This window comes from Mesocricetus auratus, unplaced genomic scaffold (assembly GCF_017639785.1).
Source record: "Mesocricetus auratus isolate SY011 unplaced genomic scaffold, BCM_Maur_2.0 Super-Scaffold_100004, whole genome shotgun sequence".
NCBI classification, from domain to species: domain Eukaryota; kingdom Metazoa; phylum Chordata; class Mammalia; order Rodentia; family Cricetidae; genus Mesocricetus; species Mesocricetus auratus.
In genome coordinates, this window is record NW_024429189.1 from 109,297,322 (window position 1) to 109,312,510 (window position 15,189).

Genomic DNA, 15,189 nt, shown 5'->3' on the forward strand with positions numbered 1-15,189 from the left:
AAAAACTACTGTCCCCATATATAACTAATTTTTGCTGTGCACCAACAAGAACCTGCTTTGAATTTCCATGCCAATTTACAACCCCAGACTGTACCAGGCAAGGTTAATGGCTACTGAAAATACCACCAGGACAGGGCTATCTAAAGACACATTTGGTAGTGTGTTAACTGTACAGTTTAAAAACAAATCTTACACGCCATACATTTCAATTTTTTCTTTAAAAAGAGTGAGTTGTGTACAGGGGGTTTAAATGCTTTATAGCATTTAACTGTGCTAGAACCAACTTATTCATCATCATCTTCTTCATCTTCATGTTCCTCTTCTCCCTCCTCACCCTCATCCTCTTCATCCTCCTCATCATCTTACTCTTCCTTCTTTTTCTTGCTCTTTTCTGCCTTGACCGCCCCCTTTTTCACTGCATCGGGTTTTCCTTTCGCTCTGTAAGCAGCAGTATCCTCTCCATGCTTCTCCTTCAGCATGGCAGTCTTCCTTCCGTAGGTCTGCTTGTCATCTGTGGCAGTGCTGGTCCACATCTCTCCCCATTTCTTTACAACATCACCAATGGACAATCCAGGATGTTCTCCTTTGATTTTGGGGTGTACTCAGAACAGAACAAGAAGAAGGCCGATAGAATCCTGTTGGGTGCATTGGGGTCCTTGAACTTCCTTTTTTGTCTCCCCTTTGGGGGGGGTGCAGGTTTTCATTTCTCTTTCTTTTTTATTTTACATTAGTTTTAAATTTATGTAAATCATTCTGTCATCAGTTATCTATTTTGCATACAATTATTTTACAAGCAGTAGATATGTAACCTTTTTTCCTTTTTTATTTAAATTAAAAACATGCATGCTTCAAGTGTCAATCCCAGCTCCCCCCCTTCTCCCTCCCAGCCCTACCCCCACTCCCCCACCCCCAGCCCAATCCCCACATCATTCCTCAGGGAGGGTGAGGCCCTCCTTGGGGGGAATCTCCAGAGTCTGTCATTTCATCTAGGGTAGGACCTAGGCCCTTCCCCATGTGTCCAGGCTGAGAGAGCATCCCTCCATGTGGATTTGTATGTATGCCATGGTGAATACTAATCTACTACCCAAAGCCCCCGAGATTTCTGAGGCCTCCTCACTGACACTACATTCATGGAGTTTGGATCAGTCACCTGTTGGCCTCTTAGCCATCAGTCTGGGGTTCAAGAGCTCCTCCCCCCTTGTCCAGTCAGCTGTCTTTGTACATTTCACCAGCATGGTCTTGACCCCTTTGCTCATCACTCCTCCCCATCTCTGTCACTGGGTTCCTGCGGGTCAGTTCAGTGTTTAGCTGTGAGTATCTGTCTCTGCTTTCATCAGTCACTGCATGAAGGTTCTAGGGTGTCATATTAGGAAGTCATCAACCTAATGATAATTAGGTAGGGGCTATTATTGTAGTCTCTCTGCTATTACTTAGTTTTCCAGTTGGTGTTACCCTTGTAGATCTCTGGAAATATCACTGGTGTCAGCTCTCTCCTCAAAGCTATAATGACTCCAACTATTATGGTATCTCTCATCCTGCTTTCCTCTATTCTTACCCCTACTCAACCTTCCTGGCATGTCTTCTTCTACCCTCTTCTTATCTGCCTCTCTTTTTCCTGGTTCCCAATCTGCTCAGGAGATCTTGCCTCTTTCCACTTCTCTGGAGTATCATGCATATCTCTTGGAAACCTCCCTGTTTCCCATACTCACTGGTACTGGGATTGTATGCTGACACTCCCCTGATCTATGTCTAAAATCCATATATGAGTGAGTACATACCATGTTTGTCTTTTTGTGACTGGGTTACTTCACTCAGGATGGTTTCTTCTAGTGCCGTCCATTTGCCTGCAAATTTTCAAGATTCCATTGGTTTTTTTTTTCACTGAGTAGTACTCCATTGTGTCAATGTACCACATTTTCGCTATCAACTCTTCAGTTGTGGGGCATCTAGGCTTCTTCCAGGATCTGGCTATTACAAATAAAGCTGCTATGAACACAGTGGAACAGACATCCTTGTTGTATGAATGGGCATCTTTTGGGTATATGCCTAACAGTGGAATTGCTGGGTTGTGTGATAGACTGCGTCCCATTTTCCTGAGGAATCTCCATACTGATTTCCGAAGTGGCTATACAAGTTTGCACTCTCACCTGCAATGGAGGAATGTTCCCCTTTCTCCACATCCTCTCCAGCTTAAGCTGTCATTGGTGTTTTTGATTTTAGACATTCAGAATGCTTTCTTAAGCACTGCAACCCTTGTCTTTTACACAATAAATCTTTTATTTGCTCCAGTCATTCTATTGTTTACATTTGAGTTCAAATCTCAACCAGTATAGATGTATTGAATCTATATTTTTCCAGTCTACAGACTACTGACAATCAAGAGATCCTGAGTACTTCGATTTGAGCTTGGCTTCCTGCTCACCCCCAATATCACTATTGATTCGGTTGTAAACATTCTCTCTTTCCTCCATGCTAGATTGATCTCCCTTCTATAGATATCTCAGACTTTGTTATAATTTCTACATCAGAGACACAAAATAACTGAGACACTTTGAGAAGCTATATGACAATATGATGCCCCCACCCAGAAATGTAACCAGTCTCTGGTTCCACGGTAGCTTCTAAATATTGTTCCCTAACCAAGCATGGGGACTCCCTTCTAAATCTGGTTAGGTCTTTGGGCTATCTCAGTGACAAGGACAACTGAAAAACCTACTACATGGTTTTTAAGACTGGTTCATACAAGGCTACACAACTTCTGCCTGGTGCTCCAGCTAGGGACATGTGTGTGCCCAGTTCTATGTTACCATCTTGTACATCTACTATATTAAAGTAACCATGCTGGAAAACTATATAGACACAAAAGTACTTCAGAATGGACACTGTCCAGTCTGAATGCCAGACAGAGGAATAAGGAAGTGCTCATGTTTATGTGAACCCAGGCTGCTGTCTGACATGAGAAACCCCAAGTCACCTCATAACAGGGACATAATAACATAAAGATTGTGGGTTTAAGGCACTGAGCTTATAGAAAATCACAGCTTATAGAAGAACAGATCACCCCAACAGATTTCAGACCTGTGCTTTAGCATGGTTCATAATTATAGTTTGTATTTTTTTACTCTTTGCTCTTTGGGGACCCTCCACCCAGATCCCAAATAAATATGTGGAGACTTATTCTTTCTTAAGAATATGCAGCCTTTACTTGGCTTGTTTCTAGCCAGATTTTCTTAACTTAAATTATGCCATCTACCTTTTGTCTCTGGGTTTTTACCTTTCTTTATTTTATATACCTTTTTTCCTTCTCACTCCATGGCTGGATGTGTTGCTGGGCGGCTGGCCCCTAGCACCCTCCTTTCCTTCTTTTTCTCTCTCCTCACTCCCCTTTCTTATCGCTTATATCCTGCCTATTTCTCTCTCCTGCCTAGCTATTGACAATTTAGCTCTTTATTAGACCAATAAGTCAGGTGTTGTAGACAGGCAAAGTAACACAGCTTCATGGAATTAAACAAATGCAACACAAAAGATTACAGAACATCTTTGCATCATTAAACGAATATTTCACAGCATAAAGGAATGAAACACATCTCCAGCTAATATTCCACAAACTCAAGCATTATTTAGATATGTATAAGTATCTCTGGAGAGTGGCCCTGTTTCACCCAGTAATGGATACTTATTTTTCCTGAAACAATCTTGTCATAGTTTGCTTTAACTGCCACTTTGACACAGCCTGCAGTCATATGAGAAAGGAGTCTCACTTGAGGGACTGCCTAGGTTGAACTGACCTGTGGGCATGCCATTGAGTGGTTTCTTGATTGTTAATTAATATAGGCAGGCCCCGCTCACAGTGGGTGGCTCTGTTCTTTGGGACGATGGTCCTGGGATGTATAAGAAGGCTAACAAAGCATGAGCTTGTAGTCAAGCAGCAGCATCGAGCACTATTGCTCCATGGTTTCTGCTCCAGTCTTCACTTGAGATCCTGCTCTTTCTTCCTACATAGATGAACTGTAACTTGTAAGCAGACTCTCCAGCCCTGAGCACAAAGAAACCCTTTCTCCCTTCCTTAATTTACTTTTGGTAAGTGTTTTTTATGACAGCAACAGAGAGGAAACTAGAACGAGACTCTTCAATCAGCCCTTAAAGCAGTATTCCTTTGAATCCTCTATGATGTTTACTTCTGAGACTTCGCTCAGCTCTCTGGACTTATTTGAAGCAATTCAGTCTCTACCTACACAAGTGAGCTCTCAGCTACTGATGCCATCTTTCTCGATTATTGTGAACTTTTTCTTTTCCAAAAGCTGAGTATTGAGTACTGCAGGAGAGGAAAACATCGATAATTCCTTCTTGAGGCCACTCTCCAGAGTAAGAAGTAAGGGTAAAAAGTCAAAAGCTTTTCTGTAGAGGGTCATGAGCAAACTGTAATGCAAGAGAAGGTAAAAGAAACAAAATTAATATAAAGTCAGAAGTTCACTAGAATTATAATTGTGTAAAATAAACATGATATAATTTACAAGAATGTATCAAAATGATGACTTTTAAGGATGTACCAAATGACGATGTTTAAAACTTCTGTTTTATAAATGCTGTTGAGATAGTCATATTTAATGCTCTTGAGAAATTTTTAATTAATTAAATTTGTCCTTTGACAATTTCACACACGTTTAATGAGTTCTGCTCACTCTCATCCCTCACCCTCTCAAATCTTCCACCCCTGCCAAAGCTCCTTCCTCCCTACAAGTTTTTTTTCTTGTTCCTGGCTGTGTGTGTGTGTGTGTGTGTGTGTGTATCACTGAGTTAAGCAGAGCAGTAAGTGCTACTAAGATGTTAGAAAGTATCCACTGGAGCCAGATGGCTTCACCAGTGACTACACAACTGCAGATAATGTCTGTCCCTCCCCCAAATGCATCAGTATCCCATAGTTCCACAGAGAGGGGCCCATTGTCCCTCCCTAACCCATGCTTCACCTTTGACAGGCCCAGACAATACTCACATTGTCCACAAAAAATAAAATGATTGTATTTAGTGCCCAGTTGACCTGCTTAAGGTCAGACAGCCCAGTTGACCTTTTCGCTAAAGGCCAATAAATTGACTCTTCCAACAGAAGAAAGCCAATGTTACTGTTAAAAAACAATTCCGTATTTACTGCACTTTCTCATTGCTCTCATAAAACTCGTGTCAGCTTTGCTTCATTGACAAGTCATATAGCATATCCTTTTATAAGGGTCAGTTTGCTAATAAAAACTAACCAAAATTGGAATAGATTCTTTGACTTCTCTTACAGTGAAAAGAAAAGTAAGCATTCAATTCTGTTCATGTTCTAACATCTAAGACAGAAGCTGTTGATAAAGTGCTTGCACAGCCTACAAGGGAGTCTTGAAGCTTTCACATCTGATAAGTGGAAAAGGCAGATATTATTTTTTACTATAGTTAATATTTGGTAGAAAGAGATAGAGTCACTGATGATGACATGAAATGAGCAATAAGCCTTGCAGAAAATTATCAGTCAAATTTCAGAATGACTAACTGATAAATTGTTTGGCTGATGACAAACATTACCAATGTTATTGTGAAAGTAAAATAAAAGATTTTGTGAAAAGCCTCAGTAATCAAGACTACAGAGAATGTGAAAGGCCTTTCCCAGTTTCCTCCTTTATGTACATGAATATAAGCCAGGAGCTGACAATGATCAGGAGTGTTACTACCTATACTAACTCTTTTATTACTTAATTTTAAAGCATCACATACCCTTTTCAAGAGCCCCCATAACTATGGGGACCGAAGTAAAGATTTGTTATTAGGATTAATGCTTCATTGCACTGTACAAGAGCAATCTGGGGCCTAGAATGTGATCACTAAAATAGCTATTGTTTAGTACGTAATGTTATGAAACCCCATAGAAAGCAGCTTAATTACTAATGCACTAATAAGTATAGCTTTGAGTTTAGTGGCATGCAAGAGCTGGATTGTACCAGCTTGAGAAAAACAATATTTATATTTTTGTGGTAATCTCAAATCAACTGACCTTGAGGAGTCTATCACAGGAATTGGCAAACTCTGCAGATCAGTGTTTTCTTCTCTCCTACTCTGGAAAAATTAATTGTTAAACACATGCCAGTATGTTATTAGCCTTGACTTTTTCTCTTGATGGTATGAACAGATGTCTTTCGGGCTCTGCACTGTTTTACTCTTCTCTCTAGCCAGTATCATGAGCTTACTTGTTTGTCACCTAGCAGTGTCTCACAGCATAGAGGTCTTCCAGATTTTCTGGAACCTTAAGACCTACTTACTTAACTGTCTGCTTAATATCTGTACCTGGGAGATTAACAGTCAACTGAAGTGCAATCTATCCAAAATAAAACACTGATTCTCCACGTCCCTCTTCTAAAACTTGCTCTTGTTTCAACAGTATCCACTCCTAATCTCTAGGTGTGTGTCCTCAAAACCTGGAAGGAATCATTGATTATCCCTGTCTCTATCTCATATTGTGGCTTAAGATGTGCTCTCACAGAAAGATAGGACCAGCACATGTGATCTTAAGAAATATGGTATCACACAATAAAAATGACTTCATCCCGCAGCAGGGTGGATCCTTATTCTAATGTGACTCCTGCCATTATAAGAGAAGAAGGGAAGCACAAGCACAGAAAACATCATGTAATGTCAGAGATTAGAGTGATGTGTCTATAAGTCAAGGGATGCCAAGCATTTTCAGCAACCACCAGAACCTAAGATTAAAACATGATGCAGATTGTTCCCTGTGGCTTTCAAAGAGGCTATAGTCCATTATCTGACCTCTGGAATTGTGATAGAATAAATTTCTGTTTTATGATATTAAGTTGGTGGAAATTTGTTATAGTAACCCCAGAATCTAATATACTTTACTGCCCTCACACCTTCTATGTTCCAGCTCATCAAAAAGACTTACTAATTATGGCTTCAAACAGAACATAGTTCATCTAATTCATCACTGCCATAAATCCAAGTCATCTTCAGCACTAATCTATGTCTAGGTACCATAGTCATTTCCTAACTGGTTCAGGCTTGACCTAACAAATTCATAAAAATACATGTAAAGCAGCAGTTCTCAAACATGTGGGTCATGATCCCTTGGTATTACAGATCAGATATCCTGCTTATCGGATATTTTCATTATGATTTATAAAAGTAGCAAAATTACAATTATGAAATAGCAATGAATAGTTTTATGGCTGGTGGTCACCACAATATGAGAACTCTATTAAACCATTTCGGCGTTAGGAAGGTTGAGAACCACTGATCTAAAGCTTCAGGTTGCATTACTCCCTGATTTAAGAGTCTCATTTCTAATATCCTTAGTATTGCATTCAGTTGTGCTAACTTGCCTGGTTTCTGAGACTTTCCTCATCTTGGATTCTGCCTATTTAATGGGTCTCAGGTCTCTTCCTTTGCTTTTTTCTTTTTCCCTTCTTCCTTCAGTTCCTCAGATTCAGCACATTGCATTCTATCTCACAGCTTTTGGAAGATTTAGCAGTCTAGATAATATTCCATTACTTACATACCTACCAGTTCATTCTTACCCCTTCTACCATGATAGTATGTACCTCCAGCAGATGTTCACAATATGAATTTGCCACTCTCTTCTCAAGAATGGGAGTTCAGTTCCTTACTAAACACTTGGAACCAAAGAATTTCCTGAAAGTTTTGTTGTATGACATTCCAGATTAGATCTACATACAATGTCCTGTTAATTTTCTCAGGAGAATTTGACTGTTGTATAATTAATTCAATCAGCCTGAAACACCAGGATAGAAATGTCATGTGAATGTTTCAGCTGACATCCCTGTCTGAACTCTACCTCCTAGCTATTCTTTTCACCAAATATGTGAGTGAAAATGTTTGAATTTTTAATCTAGCCTATTCATCAGCCGAGTTTTACTGGGTAACACTCAGTCTCTCCATAAGGTTACACAATTCCATCCTGTCACTCTGACAGAATTCCTGATCCTAAAGTTCACTAGACACAGTCCAGGAAGTACTGTTTCAGACCATTAAGTTTGGGGATAGCTTGTGATACAATATATGTGGGGGTAACATCTCTATAGTAGTTATCCACAACTCACAAACATTTATGTGTTAGTCTGACACCCCATGGATCAGTTATGTGTAAGGAGGCATTTTGTCTGTCTTTCTTGCTCATCTCTAGCAGTTAACATGATTTTCTATTTTGTAGGTGTTCAATAAGACTAAAAGTGTCCTGGGCTGCAGATGCAATTTAGTGGTAGAAGCACTTGTCCAGCATAAGCTGAGGTTTGTGGCTCAATTCCCAATAAAACCAAGACAAAAATAAAAGTCCCAACCAAAGTTGTAATATGGTAAAAATCTTAGAATACTTAAAGCTTAGCAAGACAGATGGACTTCTGGGATACCCTATAAATGGAGGAATGAGCTCTTCCAGTCGTAGCCACTCATAATAGAATCTGACATTTGCAATTTCAGTCACAATGAAATAACTCAGAACTAATTTCTTTCAGGCTTTCCAAACTGACCATCCTTAATCAGAGTCCTCTAGTGAGATGACAGACTGTATTATAAATTATACTAATATCTTTTGGGAGCTGAAGTAATTTGGTAACATTAAAAGTTAGAAAGTAGCTTTATATTAGATATGGAAAAACTATTATGACTAAAGGAAGACTGTTTAATCTCAATAAGATACAATACCACATCTTGGTTTTTGCCATCAGTTTTAATAAACCTATTAACCCATGTGATGATATTTCTGCCAGTGAATATTAGAGAAATTTAAAAGAGTTAAACTACTCCCACATTCACCTGAAACAAAATAGAACTGGAAGTTATCGACCTCATTTACATAATTGTTTTGGATTCCCTAGACAGAAATAATTTTCAGGGTTGTCTTGTTCGAACACAATCTGCAATTCAAAGTAAGGGCTTCAGAAGTTTTTTGCTCAACTCCTTTGTGATCAAAATTCAGCCTGTCTCTGGAGTTTAAATCAGGCCTGAAATGCTGTATACATACCCTGGATCTCATGTTTCTAGGTGATTCTCATCAGTCTATAGTTAGAGTAGTAAAATGGTATGGTAACTATTTGTTTTCTCAGAATCCATCTCTAAAGGTTCCACAGACCGCTGGTTCTCTTCTAGGTTTGGAAAAGATATAATATAATATAATATATAATGACATCATTGCTGATGGTTCCTCACTTATAAGGGTTTGGCTTTAATTGTTTCTTCAGCAATGCTACAATTACTTATGTGGATACTCTGCTTCTTACTGTTGGTATTCAATAAGTTACATGAGATAATTAACATTTCATTATGATCTTGTTTTACCATAGGATGTTTTAAACCCATTTATGTTGGGCTGATCTAATCTATTACTTCCATTAAATGCATTTTGACTCAATATTTCAATTCTCAATGGGTTCCTTAGGCTGTAACACCACCTTAACTGAAGATACATCCATATAGGTAGTCAGTAAATAAGGACTAAATTTCGTAATGAAAACACTAAAATTGTATCTTGTGTTTACCAATTACTTGGATTTTTTATTTAAATTAGAAACATGAATGCTTCACATGTCAATCCCTGCTCCCTCTCCCACCCCTCCTCCCTTGTCCCTCCACTAGCCCCCCAACCCCCAACTCATTCCCCAGGGAGAGTGAGGTCTTCCTTGAGGGATCTCCAAAGTCAGTCATTTCATCCACGGCAGGACCTAGTCCCTTCCCCATGTGCCCAGGCTGAGAGAGCATTCCTCTATTTGGAATGGGCTCCCGACGATCATTCATAGACCATGATAAACACTGATCTACTACCCAAGGCCCCAATGATTTTTGTGGCCTCCTCACTGACACTACATTCATGGAGTCTGGATCAGTCCCCTGTTGGCCTCTCAGTCTGGGACTCAAGAGCTTCCCCTTATCTGGTCAGCTGTCTTTGTGGGTTTCACCATCATGGTCTTGACCCCTTTGCTCATCACTCCTTCATCTCTGTCACTAGGTTCCATGAGTTCAGTTCAGTGTTTAACTGTGGGTATCTGCCTCTGGTTTCATCAGTCACTGAATGAAGGTTCTAGGATGTCATATGAGGAAATCATCAACCTTACCATTAAGGAGGGGCAATTAATGTAGTCTCTGCACTATTACTTAGTTTGCCAGTTGGTGTTGTCCTTGTAGATCTCTGGAGATCTCACTAGTGTCAGCTCTCTTCTCAAGCCTATAATGACTCCATCTATTAAGGTATCTCTCATCCTGCTCTCCTCTATTCTTACCTTGACTCAACCTTCCTGCTACCCCATACCTTCTTCTTCCCTCCTCTTATCCCCCTCTCTTTTTGCTGGTTCCCTCTCCCCTCCTCTAATGTTCCCAATCTGCTTAGGAGATCTTGCCTCATTCCACTTCTCTGGGGTATCATGCATCTCTCTTGTGAACCTGTTTCCCAGACTCACTGACACTGGGATTGTAGGCTGACACTCCCCTGATCCATGTCTAAAATACGTATATGAGTGAGTACATACCATGTTTGTCTTTTTGTGTCTGGGTTACCTCACTCAGGATGGTTTCCTCTAGTGCCATCCATTTGCCTGCAAATTTTCAAGATTCCATTGTTTTTTTCCCAGCTGAGTAAATTACTTGGATTTTTTGTTTTTGTTTTGAAGGGTTTTATTTCACTGATATAATGCAGTTGAAGAAACTTGATGTTCCCCAAAGCATCTTAGAGGAGAACTACCTAAAGACTAATGAGCCTGGAACCAAATTTTAAAAAATCATGTTCCTATATAGGGACTCTTTAGTCTTTGTTTTTCTAAGCAGATATTTCTTCTGAACTAAAACTAATCTGTCATAGAAATCAAAATGAGTGTATGTGTCATTCATTGGTGTCAATTAATTGGATTTCTACTTTAAAAATTTATCCTCACCTTGGATCTATATATTTTGCTTGTTATATCCTCCAAAGCAGTCATACCTATAAGAATATATGGTTAGCTCTAATGCTGCAAAGATAATATCAAATATAAGAATAATACTAAATAACATCAAATGTAGACGACTGATGTCTTAGTACATATCCTGTTGCTATAACAAAATACCTAAAATTGGGTAGTTCATAGAGAATGATTTTTTAGCTCATTTTTCTGGGAGCAGGGAGTCCATAGGATGACATGATCACCTGGTCAGTATCTGCTGCATCACAGTATGGCAGAGAGCAACACAGTGAAGCAGAGCATGTGTGCCAGAGAGAGGTCCTGTGACAGCAAAGCCACTCTCAAGATAACCCATTAACCCCATGTAGTGTTTGAATGAGAATGGTCCCCAATACAAGAATAGCTTGTAGAGAACTTGTTCAAGTTTATGATCAGTTTGAACTGCTGATACAGGATAAAAGGGAGATGTTCTCCAATCATTAAAGTTACTCAGACACCTAAGATAAACAGAAGTTATAATTTGGGCTCTGTTTCAAGACAACAAAAAGAAATAGCAAAGAAGTTGGCGAACTCTGTGTCGTCTCTCTGTGCTTCTGCCTTGTCCCTCACCATCTGTGTTCCAGATGTACTGGTCTTTTACTACCGTATCCTCATATTCTTATGCTTTTTATCTGAAGATAGTGCACGACAATGCCAATGTTTCAAAGTGCAGAGTGTAGCACACGTCTGCTGTGAGTCTGGTGTAAGACAAGAATTGGATTTTTTTGCACATTTTTAATGACCACTCTAATTTGAAAGTAACATGAACTCTTAAACAAGAAATTACTTGTTGAAGTTGATCAAAAGTCTAGACTTCCTCCTCTTAATATTTATTTTTCATTGTTTTAAGGAAGACATTTAAATAAAGGAAACAAGATGACTGGCATCGTGTTTGAAATAAATAGTTATTATGTGTTCATATAAGAAGGTGACTGCTCTGGTTTGTAAAGGGTTTCTCACCTCCAACTCTCATGTAGAAACTTGGTTCCCAGTGCAGCAGTGTCTAGAAATAGGGCCTTTGGGAAGAGACTGTGTCAGGGGGGCTCTGGGTTAATCCACTAGTGACTGAATGGGTATATTAGTTACTTATCTATTGCTTTGGTAGGAAACCGTGACCAAACAAGCCTATAGAATAAAGAGTTTGTTTGGGGTTTATAATTTTAGGGTTAGAGTCTATAACAATCATGGTAGGGAGCATGACTGCAGACAAGCAGGCACCATGCTGTAGCAAAGCAGAGAGCTTACATTTTGTCTGCAAGTAGGGAACAGACACAAGCAGAGAGAAAGAAAGAGAGAGAGAGAGACAGAGTGAGAGACAGAGACAGAGAGTGTTAGAGACAGACAGGGAGACAGAGGCAGAAAGAAACAGCACTGAGAACAGCAAGAGTCTTTCGAAACCTCAAAGCCCACTCTCAGTGACTCACCTCTTCCAGCAACACCACATCTTCTAATCCTTCCCAGACAATTTCACCAACTGGGGAACAAGTATTAAAATATGTGAGTCTGTGGGCACTATTCTCATTCTAATCAGTACAGTGTGTTAGTGGGCTATCTTGAGAGTGACTTTGCTATAATAGGACCTCTCTCTGGCAACACATGCTGTTTCACTGTGTTACGCTCGCCATATTGTAATGTACCAAGGAAGCCCTCACCAGATGCTAACCAGATACTGTTGCCATTTTCTGAACTCCCTACCTCCAGAATAATGAGCTGAAAATTTTTATTCTTTATTATAAACTATCCAATTTTAGGTATTTTGTTATAGCAACAGGACATGTGCTAAGACACTAGCGTTCTTCATTTGATATTATCTGTGCATCTTTGTAGCTAACTATTGTGCAATACTGGGGTAATTTACTGCACATTTTTAAGATGAGAGCTTTTGCCTTAGTACCTAAAATGTAGTACTAGAAGCATCAGCATCACCTAGGAGCTTATTGTCAAAACTTCTCACACCTTATTCTAATCTCATTAATCAGAATTTTTTAGCACAAACTCTAGGTAAACCACATAAATGTTAACATTTGAGGAGCATTAATTAGATCTGGGCATCTGTAGTATACTACATCATGTCTGAAATTAGACAGTTGGGTATCAATCAACATATAAAATATGTATTTTTAAAACTTAAATTTCAACCAGTAATAGGAACTTGGAAGCCCAAATAATTCTCAGTGGTGATCACAGGAGAAACACTACTAATTATATACTTAGGAATTTTGTTGTGTATTTGAGACTAGGGCTCACTATAGGCTGGCCTTCATGGAACTTGCTATGCAGATCAGCCTGACCTTGGAGTTACAGATTTCCATCTGCCTCTACTTCCAGAATGCTGGGATTAAAGGCAAGTACTACCACTTAATTTTTTTATCTGCACATCATTGAGTTCATACCTAGGTCTGATGGACTTACTTGTTAGAGTCTGCCAGGAAATTGTGTGATATTACTTTATCTGACTTCCGGGAAGACAGGCAATAGTATACTGTGCATAACCTACACGCTTCACAAAACAGAAAAGCAAAGTGTTCTGAGTTTCTCATTGTCTTTCTTTGGGCTGATTTTCAAATCACCAAATCAAAAAGCTTGTTTCCAAATCTATGGAATGCATATATTATCATAGCCTACCTGAGATCCCTCGATTCCAGGAAGAGGGTATTATTTTAACATACACGAACAACGCTGCATGTAGCATTACATGTGAGTAATAGTCATTTCTGGCATTAATTCATTTATTCATTTGTCAGTAAGAATAAGAGTTTACTTATGAAGAATTTTAAAAAGTAAGACTGACATGCAATAAAAGGAAATTAATTGCACAAATTTATTTCTTCCCGGAATAGAGAGAGAGAATTGCTTTTTAGTAAAATTTAGTTGAACCGGCGGAGAAAATGTAAACTTGATTTGGTGCACAGCAGTAACACTTAGATTTGCTTAATGCTTGTTGTGAAAATAATTCATTCTACATAAAAATTTTATTGTAATTACCACCTGTAGGGATAAAGAAGATGCAAGCAATTTGCCATACATTTCCTGGATCTATCCAGTATAAAGAAGACAAAATATATCCAGTATAGTTTTATGGTGCCTTTTCCTTTAAGCATGTCCCTTTCCCAAAGTCACTGCTGCAAGATACTGAAAAACATTTAATGAGAAACATAAAACATGTGCAGATAAAGTAGGGGAAATATATGTGTATTGAGAGCGACTAAGAGACAGTACCGTCACCATCTTTATAATTTAGGTGTCTTGACACAGTTTTATTCCCAACTGGTTGTAGTAATTTTTCTGCTGCCCTGAAAATAAGCAAATTTTATCGTTAGTAGACATATGAAGCTTGTATATAGTGGTTATAATGTTGCCTCTGGGTTTAGTTTGATAAAAAACATGTTTCATTGGAAAGTAAATCTTGTTTCCTAACAGAATTATGAGTATAAACTGAGCAGAACTCCAGAGACACATATGTTCTCTTCTACTAGTTTAGAAATGTGAGTTTTTGACATCTAATTCCTAGTTTGAACAGCAAGAGGTGAGAGGTTAAAAAAGATTTTTTATAATGCATTCAAGTTCTTTTGCACTACATATATATGTGATCACAGTTTGAATGCTATCACGTCCATAATACTTTAGATATGGAATATGGTAATTAAAATGTTTCTCAAAGGTTCAGGAAAGTCTCTTTACCCTTCATCTCCTACCAGATCCAATTTCAAGTCTTAGTTTTTCAGTCATTCAGCAAATCACTGAAGACCCATTAAGAAAAGCTCAGAGGGACTGCTCATGGATATGAAAATGTGCTGGCTCTTTACAGACGAACCTGGAAAAAAATCATGGAAACCATTGCCACTGAGTTGTCATTGAACAATTTTCTCCTTGCAATGTAAAACACATAGTAGCTATGATTCAGTTGTTGATAGAATAGGTGTGTGACACTTTAGATCTCTTTATTTCCTGGCCTACTTTCTTCCCAGGTGGAATGTCTTTGCATGTTTATAAATTTTCTTGTTTAAAATAGCTATGAACTCTTGGACAACCCTATTTATATGACACAGTGAAATGATAGCTTATTTCAGGAAAAGCATTTAAGCTGTTCTCATTACCACCAGGCAGTTAATTAGTTGCTCAGATGTGCGTGTTAATGGGCAAGGCACCTTGTTGTTCCTTAGAAATTATTTTTATATTTACTTGATGTTCTTTTGTTAAGAATATACTCAATAATCTTTTT

At 38.7% G+C, this 15,189-nt stretch overlaps 1 pseudogene; it reads right to left on the reverse strand.

Annotated features, from left to right (window-relative positions):
• Nucleotides 1–284: 284 nt before the first annotated feature.
• On the reverse strand, nt 285–7,553 carry LOC106021022 (annotated as a pseudogene).
• Nucleotides 7,554–15,189: the final 7,636 nt, after the last annotated feature.